At 48.5% G+C, this 20,101-nt stretch overlaps 12 non-coding genes across 12 annotated transcripts; all 12 read right to left on the minus strand.

The window, feature by feature from the left end:
• Positions 1–9,842: 9,842 nt before the first annotated feature.
• On the minus strand, positions 9,843–9,924 carry Trnas-gcu. The gene has a single exon. It is a non-coding gene; the product is annotated as a tRNA-Ser (tRNA).
• Positions 9,925–10,745: 821 nt separating this feature from the next.
• Positions 10,746–10,827, minus strand: Trnas-gcu. The gene has a single exon. It is a non-coding gene; the product is annotated as a tRNA-Ser (tRNA).
• Positions 10,828–11,648: 821 nt separating this feature from the next.
• Positions 11,649–11,730, minus strand: Trnas-gcu. The gene has a single exon. It is a non-coding gene; the product is annotated as a tRNA-Ser (tRNA).
• Positions 11,731–12,552: 822 nt separating this feature from the next.
• On the minus strand, positions 12,553–12,634 carry Trnas-gcu. The gene has a single exon. It is a non-coding gene; the product is annotated as a tRNA-Ser (tRNA).
• An 821-nt stretch (positions 12,635–13,455) lies between these two features.
• Positions 13,456–13,537, minus strand: Trnas-gcu. The gene has a single exon. It is a non-coding gene; the product is annotated as a tRNA-Ser (tRNA).
• An 822-nt stretch (positions 13,538–14,359) lies between these two features.
• Positions 14,360–14,441, minus strand: Trnas-gcu. The gene has a single exon. It is a non-coding gene; the product is annotated as a tRNA-Ser (tRNA).
• Positions 14,442–15,262: 821 nt separating this feature from the next.
• On the minus strand, positions 15,263–15,344 carry Trnas-gcu. Its single transcript has one exon. It is a non-coding gene; the product is annotated as a tRNA-Ser (tRNA).
• Positions 15,345–16,166: 822 nt separating this feature from the next.
• Positions 16,167–16,248, minus strand: Trnas-gcu. The gene has a single exon. It is a non-coding gene; the product is annotated as a tRNA-Ser (tRNA).
• Positions 16,249–17,069: 821 nt separating this feature from the next.
• Trnas-gcu lies at positions 17,070–17,151 on the minus strand. The gene has a single exon. It is a non-coding gene; the product is annotated as a tRNA-Ser (tRNA).
• Positions 17,152–17,973: 822 nt separating this feature from the next.
• Trnas-gcu lies at positions 17,974–18,055 on the minus strand. The gene has a single exon. It is a non-coding gene; the product is annotated as a tRNA-Ser (tRNA).
• Positions 18,056–18,877: 822 nt separating this feature from the next.
• On the minus strand, positions 18,878–18,959 carry Trnas-gcu. Its single transcript has one exon. It is a non-coding gene; the product is annotated as a tRNA-Ser (tRNA).
• An 821-nt stretch (positions 18,960–19,780) lies between these two features.
• Positions 19,781–19,862, minus strand: Trnas-gcu. The gene has a single exon. It is a non-coding gene; the product is annotated as a tRNA-Ser (tRNA).
• Between the last annotated feature and the right edge of the window lie 239 nt (positions 19,863–20,101).

Consider the following 20,101-nt stretch of genomic DNA (forward strand, 5'->3'; position numbering starts at 1 on the left):
GCTTCCGTCTGATTCACCTTGCGGGTTATACCCGACAGTAAAGCCTCCATCGCCTCGTGATCCACAGGGCCAGCGGCGTATAGCGTCGCATAATAGTGCTTCATCTCAGCTCATATCTCACGCTGCTGCAACAACAAACATCCGTCCTCCGTCCGTAGTTCAGTGACCAGTTTCCTGCGGCGACCTGTCCGCTCCTTAAGTACGTGATAGATGGAAGGTTGCTCGCCTGCGACACCGTCACGAAGTCGCGCCCTGACTTTGCACCCGATGAGCTTTTGACGCGTCAAAGCCATAATCGTGGCTTTTATCCGTTGTATTTCCTGGTGATTGTCTATAATCGACGCGTCCGGGCGGTATAAGCCTCGAAGGACCTGGAAATAGAACTCGACCGTCCTGGTGTACCATTCCTTCCTGTCACGGGAGTATCTCGTAAAGGCCTTCCTGATCGTCGGTTTTGCACAGTTTAGCCACCATTCCAACGCCGAGGCATATTGAGAAAACCTTCTCTCACAAGCCGCCCAAGACGCAGCGAAGAGTTCATGGCATGCCTGTTCGTCCAAATGCGATACATTCAACTTCCAGTATCCTCTTCCACGGTACGTCCCTTGGCGTTGGAGGTTGAGTGTACAAATGTACGCCGCGTGGTCAGAGAAGACGGTCGGCCATATCTCCGTCTGCAAAAGTCTTCGACTTAAATCCAGCGTGACGTAAATACGATCGAGTCGGCTGGCGGAGTGAGTCGTGATATGCGTGAATCCTGGCCTATCGCCATTGACGTGTTCCCAGGTATCAATAAAATGAAAGTCCCGTATTATAGCCGCTAGATCCGGACAAGTGTTAAAATGTGGCGTCTGGTCTTTCGGAGATAGGACGCAGTTGTAGTCGCCACCGAATATAATGTGGTCGTAATGGCCTACAAGCAATGGTGCAATAGCATCGTTAAAAAACGCCGCCCGTTGCGGTCTATTACCAGTCCCTGAAGGGGCATAGTCGTTGACAATACGAGTATCGTAAATGGTGAGTGCCATACCTCTCGCCGTTGGGAGGTACTCTACGTCAGTCGCTAGTATCCCTTCCTTAGTGAGGATGGCTGTTCCAAGTTCTTGCACAGTCCCGGGATGAGTGAAGGCTATATATCCACTAATCGTGGCGAGGTCTATGTTCTTCACCTCTTGTAGTAAGACCACGTCGAGTTCGGCCGCATATAACATATCACGGAAGGTCTGTAGCTTAAGATTGCTGCTGATACTGTTGATGTTGACAGTCCCTATCCTGTAAGCTTGTGCAGAAGTCATTCGCGGATGGAAGAAAGGAAGGCCTTTTCTGTGACTACACACACTATAGATTAGTGGTCGCTGGGGCGGGGGGGAAGCCCATCCGTATCATCCCCGACCCCGCGCATGACCGCTGTCCCCACACCAACCATAGGATCGTCATTCAAGTCCCCTCCTGGCGGAACGTTTTCCACATCATCGGCCCAGTTGCCGGTCGCCCGGAGGCCAACCTCCGTCGTGTCGCCGTCAAATGTCTGCATGGGTATGTCATGCGGGGTCACCTCCCGTGTCGCGTGCACTACCATCCGTTCGGTGGGAGGGGTAGGTGGCTCGGCCGTCGCAAGAATGTCCGCCGGAATGAGGACCTGGTGGATGCCATCGTCTTGTGCTACCGGTGTTCCTCCAAGTGTGCGGGCAACCCGCTGAGCCTTTTCTCGCACCTCCTTCGCCGTCTGGTCCGCGTTCGGGGGCGCAATCCGTTGTTTTTTGCGTCTGCGGGGTGAGTGCCGTGGTCGGCCCATCTCATTATCGGAAGATACGGTCTGGTCCGGCTCCTGCGGGCCCTCCGGATCCTGGAGCACGACGTTTTCAGCCGCAGCAACGGCGGCATGGCCCTCGTCATCGGGAGTTACCTGTTGCTCTGACTGGGCAGCGGATAAGTTTGTCGCCGTTATCTGGTTCGTGACTATGGGCGCAACGTTGGTCTCAGGTGGTGACGGGCGAGGAGCCGCCTCCTCTACTAGTAAGTGGTCCGGTTCCGGTCCTCTGACTGCCGCAACGTAACTTACCGGCAACGACTGCATAGTCGCAGGTCTTTCGGATTCTCCCACTGGTAACTGCGCTATCCTCCGCTGCATGCAGTCCGAGCGAACATGGCCTTCCTTACCACAACCTGAGCACGTTCGGGGTTGCCCGTCATACATGACAATGGCTCTACATCCACTGACGTATATATATGAAGGGACGTGACGCCGAAGATCAATTTTGATCTGCCGCACCCCATTGAGAACAGGGAAGGTATTGAAAGTTGTCCACTTCTCCGCTGTATTACTTAAGACCGTGCCATATGTAGTAAGAACTTGATTGATCTGCCCTGCAGGCACCTCAAACGGAAGCTCAATGATCCTAATGGTCCTGACGCCAAGTCCCGCCATTTCAACCGTCACATCCCCCACGTTACCGTCACAATGGGTGAACTTAAATCGACCTCCCGAAGAGGCTATTACTCGTGCACAGCAGTCTGTGTTCGACATCTTCACATAGACTGTTCGGCTAACTATCGACAAATGGATCCCGATAACGTCGCCAAATTGTAACTTCACTACATCGCGCAAAAAGGCCTCTACTTCGTATGGCTTAGGTCGTGCATAATGGTCGTCGAAACTAAATTTCAGTGTATTTGTACGGAAATGAGACTCCATCGTTACCACGTGTACATGATTAAATTCCTCGAGAAACGGCTAGTCCCACCGTGTTGACTCACCACTCGCCGCGGAGCTGGCCGGAACAGCGAGGACGTAAACAGCGCACGTCCGCTCACCTCGCCAGCCGCGAGTAGACTGCCACTCGGCCACGTCGTCCGACACATCGAAAACTGCGTCCCTCACTAGTCCTTACGGAAAGAAGTCGTTTGTCGATTCGAAAACGCATCGTACTGTGGCTGGTGTTCACGCTGTAACTCCCTGCTGCAGTGCAGCTGACCAAGCTCCCACTCGTGAATCATTTAATGATGGCATCCGTCCACGTCGGTATCCGATCGGAGGAAAGTAATGGGCCCACTTACTTACTGCAGAAATACGCACCGAATCGTCATGTAGCGTTGTCTAATGCAAATGAGAAATGTCCTGTGCATTAAGTATAACGACTACTGGAACGACGCGATTATCTGGATTCGCTACATTTATTTGTCACCTTCGATGACCTCATCGCTGATGTTGCTTTCAAGTTTCTTTCGAAGAGCAAACAGTTGGGGGTATTATAGGCTCGATACGTTAAAATGACTGCAAGAAGTAAGCACTTAAATATGAATGAGAACGCACCGTTCCCAAACACCACCATGGTGCCAAACTTCGATTCGTTTATAGATCTTGAGATGATGTTTGATTCGAAAGACGTACGCTATCGAATGTTGTGTCCTTCCAATTGGTGGGCGGTTTAGTTTCGTATTTCTTACAGATGCTATCTGCCACCTACACGTTCCATTGCTACTACTGAGTGGCGTTTCGCATGTACAAGGCGTGATCCGAAATGGGTGCTTAAGGTAAAATTCTTCGACGAGGATGGGATTCGAACCCACGCGTGCAGAGCACATTGGATTAGCAGTCCAACGCCATAACCACTTTTTTTTTTTTTTTCTTTTGTATTTCGGGCCTCCATCCTCCCCTTATAGCCCGTCACTTGCACTCGCCAAAATTGCCTTCATCGGCTAGCTTCAGTAGCTGTAATTGTAAGGAACTAAATGTCTCCTCACGAGACGGAAATGAAAATACTTCTTGATTGGTAGCCCTGACTCGCCGTAGGTGTACGTGGGGAATTTCAGCAGACTGGTGGCTTCAAAGTTTGTCTTCTCGGTGAATAGCTATTGCTGATGTATTCCGTTGTCGAAAATTCGTTTATTCGTCCATCTCTCAAGTGTTATTCCTGTTTGAGCTGCTCGTAACTCCGAAGCTCCGGCCACCAATGTCTCCATGACATCCTACCAGGGTACCGTTTAGGTATTCTAACATAAGGAAAATAAAAGAATAAAAGTGTCGCCCCATTAGTATGGCAAATGCTATGAAAAAAAAAAATCATTAAAGATTTTTGCAATATAGTGACTCTATGTCAACGTTCGTAATAAAAAGCAAGCATAGTTTTCTCTATATTTCGTCGTTCGTAGTAGTGTCTGGTGTTCCATCGTTAAATGTAACCAATATTCTTCTGTACTCTTCTCTTTCTCGGATAGTATGTAGTATACAGTCTGGCCCTTTAGCCAATTGACGGCACGTCGTTTTGTATTGGGATAGGGAACTTCGTCAGGGTTGAGTAGGCGTGTCGGTGTTATCGTTCTTGGTGACGTTCGCAGTATGCTTGCGAGTTTCCGTGTGCAGAGGGACCATATGTCCTGTACAGCGTCGCAAGTAAATCTATGCTCGTCTGTGTCAACTAAGTGACATCTGATACAATTCGGTGTTTCAGCCAGGTGAATCTTGTGTAACCTCGAAGTGGTCGGAAATTTCCTATTGACTGCCATGTACCAAGTTGAGCGAACTGTAGATGAAAGAAGCGGGTCGTGAATGTTCTCCCAGACTTGTTTCCAGTTATAACCTCGACATTTCTCCTCCACTATATTGCGTGGTGTACTTTCCGTCAATGTGGCGTAAATCGCTTTGACTTTGTGTCGGTCTGCCTCTGGAATTCTTCGTTGTATGTAGCTAAGTTCTAGTATGAAATACCTGAAGTGACAGAGCGAGTTCAGAATGTGTTTTACATCTACAGGTGGATCCAGATTGGGAGGCACAATTTCATTCAAAATGTGAGCCGTCAGTGTGTTAGGTGATCTGTGCCACTGTTTGTATGTTTGACTAACATACAGGGCTTTTGCTTTGAGGTAGACATCCGTCAAATTGAGGCCTCCCTTCCAAACTGGTAGGGTGAGGGTTTCATACTTTACTTTAAATATCTGACCCCTGGTAACAAAGTGGCCAAGCGCCGCTAACATTTGTTGTGCCATAGTCTTTGGTAATGGCAGTACTTGGGCAACGTAATTTACTTTGGAAATTATGTAGGTGTTAACTAAAGCCACTCTTTGAATGGCATTTAGAGCTCGCAGGCTATGTTGCCGTATGCCAGCGCGCATTTTTGCCAGCATTTTTCGATAGTTCAAGGCAGCCGTGCGGCGGACATTGCGTGTGTATTCAATCCCGAGGCAGGTGATCGTTTCCAAGCTTCTTATTCTTTCAGCAGCACCGAGTTCTAATCCGAGTCCAATGTGCATTAAGCCTGACTTGTGACGGTTGAGTTTCGCCCCCGATGCAGCTTCATACGTTGCTACAATGTGGAAAGCTTTCTCTAAGTCCTCGTCTTTCGTTACTACAAAACTGACATCATCTGCGTAAGCCTGGCAAATAATCCTCTGACCATGAATGAGCAGCCCTGGAAGGTCTTGCGTCAGGGAGTACAAGAATGGCTCGAGTGCTATGGCAAACAATGCCATCGACATTGGGCAGCCCTGTCGTACTGAACTGGCGATACTGATCGGCCTGCTTAAGCGTCCATTTACATTGATTTGCGACGTACCATTCATCAGGAGGGTTTTAACAGTATCAGTGATTTTCTGAGGAAAATGCATGGCGTCCATGGTGCGTAGGAGATAGGAGTGGTTCACCCTGTCAAAGGCCTTTTCAAAGTCGAGGGACACAAGGGCACTTGGGATGTCACAGGCTTCGGCAATCGCTATGAGATGTCTATATGCAGTTAAAGTGTGGAAAATATTTCTATTTGGTCCAACGCACGTTTGGTAGTCGCCGGTAACGCTGGTAATGACTGAATTTAATCGTTGCATAATGACACGTGCGAAAATTTTATAGTCAGTGTTAAGCAATGTTAAAGGCCGGAGATTCTCTACAGTTTTGCCTCCTGGAGTTTTTGGTACTAGCACCACTATCCCTTTACAAAAATCTTTCAAGCTGTCATTTCGAATGTTCATAATGTCATTACAGACCAGAGTCAACTTACTAATTAACTGTCGCCTAAATGTGTGATAAAACTCGGCAGGTAATCCGTCAGGACCAGGCGATTTATTTCTTGGGCTTCTGAGAATGGCGTCTGCCACTTCATCCTCGAGTATGTCTGAGGCGAGTTCTTCCGCCTGTTCCGGACTAAGTCTCCCCCACGCCCTGTCCGTAAGGACTGCCTGCGCTGCCACATCTATTGGTTTTTCAGCTAGTAACGCCGTAAAATGTTTATAAATTTCTTCTTGAATAGCAGTTTGTGTGTCGAAAAGGCGACCGTCTGCAGTTTTTAGCTCAGTCAGTATTTTCCTGTTTCGTCTTTTTTGCTCTTGTATAACGTGGTACATGGATGTTGTCTCCTCCCGCACTGCATTTTGCAGGCGTGTTCTCACTTGATAGCCTTCAGATTGTCGTCGCGTCAGTGTTAGGAGTGTCGCCTTGATTCTTTTGATCTGCATGTGATTGGCCACTACTGTATTATCGTCGGTATAAAGTTCTCGTAGGCACTGAAAATAGAATTCTATTGTGGTCCTCTGCCAGGCGTATTTCTCGCGAGAGTAACACTTCATCGCTTTTATTAGAGCTGGCTTTGCACATTTTAACCACCACGAGAAAGCCGAATTGTACAGTGGAAATTTCCTTTCACAATCTGCCCATGTGTGTTGGAAGACGGTGTGGCACCCTGGATCTGATAAATGGGAAACATTCAGTTTCCACGGGCCTCTCGCTCTATATGTACCCTGTTTTTCCATATTTATGGTACAGATATATGCTACATGGTCAGAGAATATAAGCGGCCATCGCTCCGCTTGCAAAATATGGTTTCGTAAATTGGAAGTTGCATAAATTCTGTCAATGCGGCTGGCAGAATGGCTGGTGACGTGGGTAAAACCGGGCATGTCGCCGTGTTTAAGTTCCCATGTGTCGAGTAGGTTTAATTCTCGAACAATGTCCAGAAGTTCTATGGAAGTGTTAAAATGTGGCGTTTGGTCTTTGGGTTTCAGTACACAGTTGAAATCACCGGCAAATACGACTTGGCCTGTGCGGGTTGTAAAAAGCGGCACTATCTCTTCCTTAAAAAACTCCGATCTCTGGCGTTTTTTTCCCGTTCCAGAAGGGGCATAAACATTTATGAATCGGGTGTTGTGGATTGTCCCCGCAATACCTCTGCTGTTCGGCAGTCTGTCGACATTGGCTACGGCGATGCCTTCTTTGGTCAAAAGTGCAGTTCCGAGTTCACTGCCACGTCCCGGGTTGATTAACGCATTGTAACCTGTGATACGATCCAGATCAATGTCGGCGACCTCTTGCAACAGCGCAATGTCGACATCAGCTGCATACAAGAAATCCGTAAGATTCCTCAGGTTTGACGTACTGCTGATCTTGTTGATGTTGACCGTGGCAACACGGTATGCCTGTAAGGGTGGCATGAGGGCAGAGGTATGCGTGGCGTTGAGCCGCTCCCTTAGGGATGACGGAGGGGCATCAATTAAAAGAAGTCGGGGTCGGCATCGACCGTCTGAAGAGCAGATTCAGTCTTCCGTTGCTCATGCGATTCCGTTTCCCGTACTTCTGACACTGTTTCTCGGTCTTGTCCCTGTACTTCGGTCATACCGTTGTCGTGAGAGCATTCTTCGACGTCGTCCGCCCAGTTACGCGGGTGGTGAGCTGCACGCGGATCTGCACTGCTATCTGGCAGGTGGCCACCTGTACCTTCTGTAGCTACCGACATCATCTTCGTCTGTGACGGGGTGGGTCTGTTGTCGGAGTCAGCCTCTGAGTCGTCAGTGCGGGACTTTTTGGATGTCTGGGGAGTTGCAGTGGAAACCTGAGACGTCACGTCGGTCATCTTCTGACGCACCTGATTGGCTTTCTCACGCAGTGGTTGCGCTTTTGTGTCAGCACCCTGTTGCGCGATTCTTCGCTTCTTCTGCTTTTTCGGGGAAGGGCACTTGGAGTTTTGAGCAGTGTTCTCCTGAGTGGCACAGTTGTCGGCCATGGGAAAAACTTCCGCCGCTTGCGGCTGTTCGAAGACGTTACAGACCTGGCTGCCACTCTGCGTCTCCTTACTTCCCTCCTTAACTTCCTGTAAGGATGCTCCGAGGGTTTCCGGTACATTACTCGTCTCCATTGGTATGTTCTCCTCGTTGTGATCAGTGTATGCATCTAGGGTGAAATCGACGCTGAGTTCTGGAGCGGTGTTTACACGGGCGGCGGCTACGTAGGTGATCGGCAACGTAGAACTGGGGCCAGGCTGCTCACGCTCGCCAGTCGGGATCTGCGCTACGCGCCTCTGAAGACACTGAGCGCGGACGTGTGCTGTAGAGCCACATCCCGAGCATGTCCGTGGTTGCCCGTCATAAATTACTATGGCCCTGTACCCACTGATAATGATGTAAGATGGAATATGCTTCAGCAATTCGAGTTTCACTTGCCGCACACCGTTTAATACTGGGAATATATGTTGCCCTGACCACTTCTCAGCAACGTTGCTTATTACCGAACCATATTCCCGTAGTTTGGCGTTAATCTGCTCGGCAGTTACTTCGAAGGGCAGTTCAAATATTCTGATGGTTCGCAATCCCAAGCCAGCTTGCGTTAGTCGCACCTCGCCAACGTTTCCGTCTGAATGTGTGAACCTAAGAGATCCACCACAAGACGCAACAATTTGTTCACATCGTTCAGGCGTCACCAATTTCAAGTAAACGGTACTACTAAAGATCGATAAGTGAATGCCAATTAAATCATCAAGCGTTAATTTCATAACATCTCGCACAAAAAGTTCTACCTCAAAGGATTTGGGTCTGGCATATTTCGGGTCGAATGTCAATTTAAGTGTGTCTTTCCGTTCTGGTTGAGTCATGATTGCATTCGTGTATTCATTACCGAGGGTAGTGTTATCGCTGTAAGCGCGCACTCACCATGCACAGCGACCGCCGCCGGCAGCGACGAAGTAAACACGACCAGCCGCTCCGTACGTCCGCACCGCACGGCTGCCCGCGAGGGAATGTGAAAACCACTCGGCCACCTCGTCCGACACATCGGAAACTGCGTCCCTCGCTAGTCCTTACGGAAAGAAGTCGTTTGTCGATTCGAAAACGCATCGTACTGTGGCTGGTGTTCACGCTGTAACGCCCTGCTGCAGTGCAGCTGACCAAGCTCCCACTCGTGAATCATTTAATGATGGCATCCGTCCACGTCGGTATCCGATCGGAGGAAAGTAATGGGCCCACTTACTTACTGCAGAAATAAGCACCGAATCGTCATGTAGCGTTGTCTAATGCAAATGAGAAATGTCCTGTGCATTAAGTATAACGACTACTGGAACGACGCGATTATCTGGATTCGCTACATTTATTTGTCACCTTCGATGACCTCATCGCTGATGTTGCTTTCAAGTTTCTTTCGAAGAGCAAACCACGTTCTTTGTAGCTGAATTGTGAGGCCAGAGGCTCCTGCTGTTGGCGATGGAGCCAGGCCCTATCAGATCGCTTCCGTGTATGGCGGCCGGACGGAAAGCAAACTGTCGAAAGGCGACAGTTGTGCTACAGTTGGGGGTATTATAGGCTCGATACGTTAAAATGACTGCAACAAGTAAGCACTTAAATATGAATGAGAACGCACCGTTCCCAAACTCCACCATGGTGCCAAACTTCGATTCGTTTATAGATCTTGAGATGATGTTTGATTCGAAAGACGTACGCTATCGAATGTTGTGTCCTTCCAATTGGTAGGCGGTTTAGTTTCGTATTTCTTACAGATGCTATCTGCCACCTACACGTTCCATTGCTACTACTGAGTGGCGTTTCGCATGTACAAGGCGTGATCCGAAATGGGTGCTTAAGGTAAAATTCTTCGACGAGGATGGGATTCAAACCCACGCGTGCAGAGCACATTGGATAAGCAGTCCAACGCCTTAACCACTCGGCCACCTCGTCCGACGCATCGGAAACTGCGTCCCTCGCTAGTCCTTACGAAAAGAAGTCGTTTGTCGATTCGAAAACGCGTCGTACTGTGGCTGGTGTTCACGCTGTAACGCCCTGCTGCAGTGCAGCTGACCAAGCTCCCACTCGTGAATCATTTAATGATGGCATCCGTCCACGTCGGTATCCGATCGGAGGAAAGTAGTGGGCCCACTTACTTACTGCAGAAATAAGCACCGAATCGTCATGTAGCGTTGTCTAATATAATGAGAAATGTCCTGTGCATTAAGTATAACGACTACTGGAACGACGCGATTATCTGGATTCGCTACATTTATTTGTCACCTTCGATGACCTCATCGCTGATGTTGCTTTCAAGTTTCTTTCGAAGAGCAAACCACGTTCTTTGTAGCTGAATTGTGAGGCCAGAGGCTCCTGCTGTTGGCGATGGAGCCAGGCCCTATCAGATCGCTTCCGTGTATGGCGGCCGGACGGAAAGCAAACTGTCGAAAGGCGACAGTTGTGCTACAGTTGGGGGTATTATAGGCTCGATACGTTAAAATGACTGCAACAAGTAAGCACTTAAATATGAATGAGAACGCACCGTTCCCAAACTCCACCATGGTGCCAAACTTCGATTCGTTTATAGATCTTGAGATGATGTTTGATTCGAAAGACGTACGCTATCGAATGTTGTGTCCTTCCAATTGGTAGGCGGTTTAGTTTCGTATTTCTTACAGATGCTATCTGCCACCTACACGTTCCATTGCTACTACTGAGTGGCGTTTCGCATGTACAAGGCGTGATCCGAAATGGGTGCTTAAGGTAAAATCCTTCGACGAGGATGGGATTCGAACCCACGCGTGCAGAGCACATTGGATTAGCAGTCCAACGCCTTAACCACTCGGCCACCTCGTCCGACACATCGAAAACTGCGTCCCTCGCTAGTCCTTACGGAAAGAAGTCGTTTGTCGATTCGAAAACGCATCGTACTGTGGCTGGTGTTCACGCTGTAACGCCCTGCTGCAGTGCAGCTGACCAAGCTCCCACTCGTGAATCATTTAATGATGGCATCCGTCCACGTCGGTATCCGATCGGAGGAAAGTAATGGGCCCACTTACTTACTGCAGAAATAAGCACCGAATCGTCATGTAGCGTTGTCTAATATAATGAGAAATGTCCTGTGCATTAAGTATAACGACTACTGGAACGACGCGATTATCTGGATTCGCTACATTTATTTGTCACCTTCGATGACCTCATCGCTGATGTTGCTTTCAAGTTTCTTTCGAAGAGCAAACCACGTTCTTTGTAGCTGAATTGTGAGGCCAGAGGCTCCTGCTGTTGGCGATGGAGCCAGGCCCTATCAGATCGCTTCCGTGTATGGCGGCCGGACGGAAAGCAAACTGTCGAAAGGCGACAGTTGTGCTACAGTTGGGGGTATTATAGGCTCGATACGTTAAAATGACTGCAACAAGTAAGCACTTAAATATGAATGAGAACGCACCGTTCCCAAACTCCACCATGGTGCCAAACTTCGATTCGTTTATAGATCTTGAGATGATGTTTGATTCGAAAGACGTACGCTATCGAATGTTGTGTCCTTCCAATTGGTAGGCGGTTTAGTTTCGTATTTCTTACAGATGCTATCTGCCACCTACACGTTCCATTGCTACTACTGAGTGGCGTTTCGCATGTACAAGGCGTGATCCGAAATGGGTGCTTAAGGTAAAATCCTTCGACGAGGATGGGATTCGAACCCACGCGTGCAGAGCACATTGGATTAGCAGTCCAACGCCTTAACCACTCGGCCACCTCGTCCGACACATCGAAAACTGCGTCCCTCGCTAGTCCTTACGGAAAGAAGTCGTTTGTCGATTCGAAAACGCATCGTACTGTGGCTGGTGTTCACGCTGTAACGCCCTGCTGCAGTGCAGCTGACCAAGCTCCCACTCGTGAATCATTTAATGATGGCATCCGTCCACGTCGGTATCCGATCGGAGGAAAGTAATGGGCCCACTTACTTACTGCAGAAATAAGCACCGAATCGTCATGTAGCGTTGTCTAATGCAAATGAGAAATGTCCTGTGCATTAAGTATAACGACTACTGGAACGACGCGATTATCTGGATTCGCTACATTTATTTGTCACCTTCGATGACCTCATCGCTGATGTTGCTTTCAAGTTTCTTTCGAAGAGCAAACCACGTTCTTTGTAGCTGAATTGTGAGGCCAGAGGCTCCTGCTGTTGGCGATGGAGCCAGGCCCTATCAGATCGCTTCCGTGTATGGCGGCCGGACGGAAAGCAAACTGTCGAAAGGCGACAGTTGTGCTACAGTTGGGGGTATTATAGGCTCGATACGTTAAAATGACTGCAACAAGTAAGCACTTAAATATGAATGAGAACGCACCGTTCCCAAACTCCACCATGGTGCCAAACTTCGATTCGTTTATAGATCTTGAGATGATGTTTGATTCGAAAGACGTACGCTATCGAATGTTGTGTCCTTCCAATTGGTAGGCGGTTTAGTTTCGTATTTCTTACAGATGCTATCTGCCACCTACACGTTCCATTGCTACTACTGAGTGGCGTTTCGCATGTACAAGGCGTGATCCGAAATGGGTGCTTAAGGTAAAATTCTTCGACGAGGATGGGATTCAAACCCACGCGTGCAGAGCACATTGGATAAGCAGTCCAACGCCTTAACCACTCGGCCACCTCGTCCGACGCATCGGAAACTGCGTCCCTCGCTAGTCCTTACGAAAAGAAGTCGTTTGTCGATTCGAAAACGCGTCGTACTGTGGCTGGTGTTCACGCTGTAACGCCCTGCTGCAGTGCAGCTGACCAAGCTCCCACTCGTGAATCATTTAATGATGGCATCCGTCCACGTCGGTATCCGATCGGAGGAAAGTAGTGGGCCCACTTACTTACTGCAGAAATAAGCACCGAATCGTCATGTAGCGTTGTCTAATATAATGAGAAATGTCCTGTGCATTAAGTATAACGACTACTGGAACGACGCGATTATCTGGATTCGCTACATTTATTTGTCACCTTCGATGACCTCATCGCTGATGTTGCTTTCAAGTTTCTTTCGAAGAGCAAACCACGTTCTTTGTAGCTGAATTGTGAGGCCAGAGGCTCCTGCTGTTGGCGATGGAGCCAGGCCCTATCAGATCGCTTCCGTGTATGGCGGCCGGACGGAAAGCAAACTGTCGAAAGGCGACAGTTGTGCTACAGTTGGGGGTATTATAGGCTCGATACGTTAAAATGACTGCAACAAGTAAGCACTTAAATATGAATGAGAACGCACCGTTCCCAAACTCCACCATGGTGCCAAACTTCGATTCGTTTATAGATCTTGAGATGATGTTTGATTCGAAAGACGTACGCTATCGAATGTTGTGTCCTTCCAATTGGTAGGCGGTTTAGTTTCGTATTTCTTACAGATGCTATCTGCCACCTACACGTTCCATTGCTACTACTGAGTGGCGTTTCGCATGTACAAGGCGTGATCCGAAATGGGTGCTTAAGGTAAAATCCTTCGACGAGGATGGGATTCGAACCCACGCGTGCAGAGCACATTGGATTAGCAGTCCAACGCCTTAACCACTCGGCCACCTCGTCCGACACATCGAAAACTGCGTCCCTCGCTAGTCCTTACGGAAAGAAGTCGTTTGTCGATTCGAAAACGCATCGTACTGTGGCTGGTGTTCACGCTGTAACGCCCTGCTGCAGTGCAGCTGACCAAGCTCCCACTCGTGAATCATTTAATGATGGCATCCGTCCACGTCGGTATCCGATCGGAGGAAAGTAATGGGCCCACTTACTTACTGCAGAAATAAGCACCGAATCGTCATGTAGCGTTGTCTAATGCAAATGAGAAATGTCCTGTGCATTAAGTATAACGACTACTGGAACGACGCGATTATCTGGATTCGCTACATTTATTTGTCACCTTCGATGACCTCATCGCTGATGTTGCTTTCAAGTTTCTTTCGAAGAGCAAACCACGTTCTTTGTAGCTGAATTGTGAGGCCAGAGGCTCCTGCTGTTGGCGATGGAGCCAGGCCCTATCAGATCGCTTCCGTGTATGGCGGCCGGACGGAAAGCAAACTGTCGAAAGGCGACAGTTGTGCTACAGTTGGGGGTATTATAGGCTCGATACGTTAAAATGACTGCAACAAGTAAGCACTTAAATATGAATGAGAACGCACCGTTCCCAAACTCCACCATGGTGCCAAACTTCGATTCGTTTATAGATCTTGAGATGATGTTTGATTCGAAAGACGTACGCTATCGAATGTTGTGTCCTTCCAATTGGTAGGCGGTTTAGTTTCGTATTTCTTACAGATGCTATCTGCCACCTACACGTTCCATTGCTACTACTGAGTGGCGTTTCGCATGTACAAGGCGTGATCCGAAATGGGTGCTTAAGGTAAAATTCTTCGACGAGGATGGGATTCAAACCCACGCGTGCAGAGCACATTGGATTAGCAGTCCAACGCCTTAACCACTCGGCCACCTCGTCCGACGCATCGGAAACTGCGTCCCTCGCTAGTCCTTACGAAAAGAAGTCGTTTGTCGATTCGAAAACGCGTCGTACTGTGGCTGGTGTTCACGCTGTAACGCCCTGCTGCAGTGCAGCTGACCAAGCTCCCACTCGTGAATCATTTAATGATGGCATCCGTCCACGTCGGTATCCGATCGGAGGAAAGTAGTGGGCCCACTTACTTACTGCAGAAATAAGCACCGAATCGTCATGTAGCGTTGTCTAATATAATGAGAAATGTCCTGTGCATTAAGTATAACGACTACTGGAACGACGCGATTATCTGGATTCGCTACATTTATTTGTCACCTTCGATGACCTCATCGCTGATGTTGCTTTCAAGTTTCTTTCGAAGAGCAAACCACGTTCTTTGTAGCTGAATTGTGAGGCCAGAGGCTCCTGCTGTTGGCGATGGAGCCAGGCCCTATCAGATCGCTTCCGTGTATGGCGGCCGGACGGAAAGCAAACTGTCGAAAGGCGACAGTTGTGCTACAGTTGGGGGTATTATAGGCTCGATACGTTAAAATGACTGCAACAAGTAAGCACTTAAATATGAATGAGAACGCACCGTTCCCAAACTCCACCATGGTGCCAAACTTCGATTCGTTTATAGATCTTGAGATGATGTTTGATTCGAAAGACGTACGCTATCGAATGTTGTGTCCTTCCAATTGGTAGGCGGTTTAGTTTCGTATTTCTTACAGATGCTATCTGCCACCTACACGTTCCATTGCTACTACTGAGTGGCGTTTCGCATGTACAAGGCGTGATCCGAAATGGGTGCTTAAGGTAAAATCCTTCGACGAGGATGGGATTCGAACCCACGCGTGCAGAGCACATTGGATTAGCAGTCCAACGCCTTAACCACTCGGCCACCTCGTCCGACACATCGAAAACTGCGTCCCTCGCTAGTCCTTACGGAAAGAAGTCGTTTGTCGATTCGAAAACGCATCGTACTGTGGCTGGTGTTCACGCTGTAACGCCCTGCTGCAGTGCAGCTGACCAAGCTCCCACTCGTGAATCATTTAATGATGGCATCCGTCCACGTCGGTATCCGATCGGAGGAAAGTAATGGGCCCACTTACTTACTGCAGAAATAAGCACCGAATCGTCATGTAGCGTTGTCTAATGCAAATGAGAAATGTCCTGTGCATTAAGTATAACGACTACTGGAACGACGCGATTATCTGGATTCGCTACATTTATTTGTCACCTTCGATGACCTCATCGCTGATGTTGCTTTCAAGTTTCTTTCGAAGAGCAAACCACGTTCTTTGTAGCTGAATTGTGAGGCCAGAGGCTCCTGCTGTTGGCGATGGAGCCAGGCCCTATCAGATCGCTTCCGTGTATGGCGGCCGGACGGAAAGCAAACTGTCGAAAGGCGACAGTTGTGCTACAGTTGGGGGTATTATAGGCTCGATACGTTAAAATGACTGCAACAAGTAAGCACTTAAATATGAATGAGAACGCACCGTTCCCAAACTCCACCATGGTGCCAAACTTCGATTCGTTTATAGATCTTGAGATGATGTTTGATTCGAAAGACGTACGCTATCGAATGTTGTGTCCTTCCAATTGGTAGGCGGTTTAGTTTCGTATTTCTTACAGATGCTATCTGCCACCTACACGTTCCATTGCTACTACTGAGTGGCGTTTCGCATGTACAAGGCGTGATCCGAAATGGGTGCTTAAGGTAAAATTCTTCGACGAGGATGGGATTCAAACCCACGCGTGCAGAGCACATTGGATAAGCAGTCCAACGCCTTAACCACTCGGCCACCTCGTCCGACGCATCGGAAACTGCGTCCCTCGCTAGTCCTTACGAAAAGAAGTCGTTTGTCGATTCGAAAACGCGTCGTACTGTGGCTGGTGTTCACGCTGTAACGCCCTGCTGCAGTGCAGCTGACCAAGCTCCCACTCGTGAATCATTTAATGATGGCATCCGTCCACGTCGGTATCCGATCGGAGGAAAGTAGTGGGCCCACTTACTTACTGCAGAAATAAGCACCGAATCGTCATGTAGCGTTGTCTAATATAATGAGAAATGTCCTGTGCATTAAGTATAACGACTACTGGAACGACGCGATTATCTGGATTCGCTACATTTATTTGTCACCTTCGATGACCTCATCGCTGATGTTGCTTTCAAGTTTCTTTCGAAGAGCAAACCACGTTCTTTGTAGCTGAATTGTGAGGCCAGAGGCTCCTGCTGTTGGCGATGGAGCCAGGCCCTATCAGATCGCTTCCGTGTATGGCGGCCGGACGGAAAGCAAACTGTCGAAAGGCGACAGTTGTGCTACAGTTGGGGGTATTATAGGCTCGATACGTTAAAATGACTGCAACAAGTAAGCACTTAAATATGAATGAGAACGCACCGTTCCCAAACTCCACCATGGTGCCAAACTTCGATTCGTTTATAGATCTTGAGATGATGTTTGATTCGAAAGACGTACGCTATCGAATGTTGTGTCCTTCCAATTGGTAGGCGGTTTAGTTTCGTATTTCTTACAGATGCTATCTGCCACCTACACGTTCCATTGCTACTACTGAGTGGCGTTTCGCATGTACAAGGCGTGATCCGAAATGGGTGCTTAAGGTAAAATCCTTCGACGAGGATGGGATTCGAACCCACGCGTGCAGAGCACATTGGATTAGCAGTCCAACGCCTTAACCACTCGGCCACCTCGTCCGACACATCGAAAACTGCGTCCCTCGCTAGTCCTTACGGAAAGAAGTCGTTTGTCGATTCGAAAACGCACCGTACTGTGGCTGGTGTTCACGCTGTAACGCCCTGCTGCAGTGCAGCTGACCAAGCTCCCACTCGTGAATCATTTAATGATGGCATCCGTCCACGTCGGTATCCGATCGGAGGAAAGTAATGGGCCCACTTACTTACTGCAGAAATAAGCACCGAATCGTCATGTAGCGTTGTCTAATGCAAATGAGAAATGTCCTGTGCATTAAGTATAACGACTACTGGAACGACGCGATTATCTGGATTCGCTACATTTATTTGTCACCTTCGATGACCTCATCGCTGATGTTGCTTTCAAGTTTCTTTCGAAGAGCAAACCACGTTCTTTGTAGCTGAATTGTGAGGCCAGAGGCTCCTGCTGTTGGCGATGGAGCCAGGCCCTATCAGATCGCTTCCGTGTATGGCGGCCGGACGGAAAGCAAACTGTCGAAAGGCGACAGTTGTGCTACAGTTGGGGGTATTATAGGCTCGATACGTTAAAATGACTGCAACAAGTAAGCACTTAAATATGAATGAGAACGCACCGTTCCCAAACTCCACCATGGTGCCAAACTTCGATTCGTTTATAGATCTTGAGATGATGTTTGATTCGAAAGACGTACGCTATCGAATGTTGTGTCCTTCCAATTGGTAGGCGGTTTAGTTTCGTATTTCTTACAGATGCTATCTGCCACCTACACGTTCCATTGCTACTACTGAGTGGCGTTTCGCATGTACAAGGCGTGATCCGAAATGGGTGCTTAAGGTAAAATCCTTCGACGAGGATGGGATTCGAACCCACGCGTGCAGAGCACATTGGATTAGCAGTCCAACGCCTTAACCACTCGGCCACCTCGTCCGACACATCGAAAACTGCGTCCCTCGCTAGTCCTTACGGAAAGAAGTCGTTTGTCGATTCGAAAACGCATCGTACTGTGGCTGGTGTTCACGCTGTAACGCCCTGCTGCAGTGCAGCTGACCAAGCTCCCACTCGTGAATCATTTAATGATGGCATCCGTCCACGTCGGTATCCGATCGGAGGAAAGTAATGGGCCCACTTACTTACTGCAGAAATAAGCACCGAATCGTCATGTAGCGTTGTCTAATGCAAATGAGAAATGTCCTGTGCATTAAGTATAACGACTACTGGAACGACGCGATTATCTGGATTCGCTACATTTATTTGTCACCTTCGATGACCTCATCGCTGATGTTGCTTTCAAGTTTCTTTCGAAGAGCAAACCACGTTCTTTGTAGCTGAATTGTGAGGCCAGAGGCTCCTGCTGTTGGCGATGGAGCCAGGCCCTATCAGATCGCTTCCGTGTATGGCGGCCGGACGGAAAGCAAACTGTCGAAAGGCGACAGTTGTGCTACAGTTGGGGGTATTATAGGCTCGATACGTTAAAATGACTGCAACAAGTAAGCACTTAAATATGAATGAGAACGCACCGTTCCCAAACTCCACCATGGTGCCAAACTTCGATTCGTTTATAGATCTTGAGATGATGTTTGATTCGAAAGACGTACGCTATCGAATGTTGTGTCCTTCCAATTGGTAGGCGGTTTAGTTTCGTATTTCTTACAGATGCTATCTGCCACCTACACGTTCCATTGCTACTACTGAGTGGCGTTTCGCATGTACAAGGCGTGATCCGAAATGGGTGCTTAAGGTAAAATTCTTCGACGAGGATGGGATTCAAACCCACGCGTGCAGAGCACATTGGATAAGCAGTCCAACGCCTTAACCACTCGGCCACCTCGTCCGACGCATCGGAAACTGCGTCCCTCGCTAGTCCTTACGAAAAGAAGTCGTTTGTCGATTCGAAAACGCGTCGTACTGTGGCTGGTGTTCACGCTGTAACGCCCTGCTGCAGTGCAGCTGACCAAGCTCCCACTCGTGAATCATTTAATGATGGCATCCGTCCACGTCGGTATCCGATCGGAGGAAAGTAGTGGGCCCACTTACTTACTGCAGAAATAAGCACCGAATCGTCATGTAGCGTTGTCTAATATAATGAGAAATGTCCTGTGCATTAAGTATAACGACTACTGGAACGACGCGATTATCTGGATTCGCTACATTTATTTGTCACCTTCGATGACCTCATCGCTGATGTTGCTTTCAAGTTTCTTTCGAAGAGCAAACCACGTTCTTTGTAGCTGAATTGTGAGGCCAGAGGCTCCTGCTGTTGGCGATGGAGCCAGGCCCTATCAGATCGCTTCCGTGTATGGCGGCCGGACGGAAAGCAAACTGTCGAAAGGCGACAGTTGTGCTACAGTTGGGGGTATTATAGGCTCGATACGTTAAAATGACTGCAACAAGTAAGCACTTAAATATGAATGAGAACGCACCGTTCCCAAACTCCACCATGGTGCCAAACTTCGATTCGTTTATAGATCTTGAGATGATGTTTGATTCGAAAGACGTACGCTATCGAATGTTGTGTCCTTCCAATTGGTAGGCGGTTTAGTTTCGTATTTCTTACAGATGCTATCTGCCACCTACACGTTCCATTGCTACTACTGAGTGGCGTTTCGCATGTACAAGGCGTGATCCGAAATGGGTGCTTAAGGTAAAATCCTTCGACGAGGATGGGATTCGAACCCACGCGTGCAGAGCACATTGGATTAGCAGTCCAACGCCTTAACCACTCGGCCACCTCGTCCGACACATCGAAAACTGCGTCCCTCGCTAGTCCTTACGGAAAGAAGTCGTTTGTCGATTCGAAAACGCATCGTACTGTGGCTGGTGTTCACGCTGTAACGCCCTGCTGCAGTGCAGCTGACCAAGCTCCCACTCGTGAATCATTTAATGATGGCATCCGTCCACGTCGGTATCCGATCGGAGGAAAGTAATGGGCCCACTTACTTACTGCAGAAATAAGCACCGAATCGTCATGTAGCG

This window comes from Schistocerca americana, chromosome 2 (assembly GCF_021461395.2).
Source record: "Schistocerca americana isolate TAMUIC-IGC-003095 chromosome 2, iqSchAmer2.1, whole genome shotgun sequence".
In the NCBI taxonomy this organism is placed as follows: domain Eukaryota; kingdom Metazoa; phylum Arthropoda; class Insecta; order Orthoptera; family Acrididae; genus Schistocerca; species Schistocerca americana.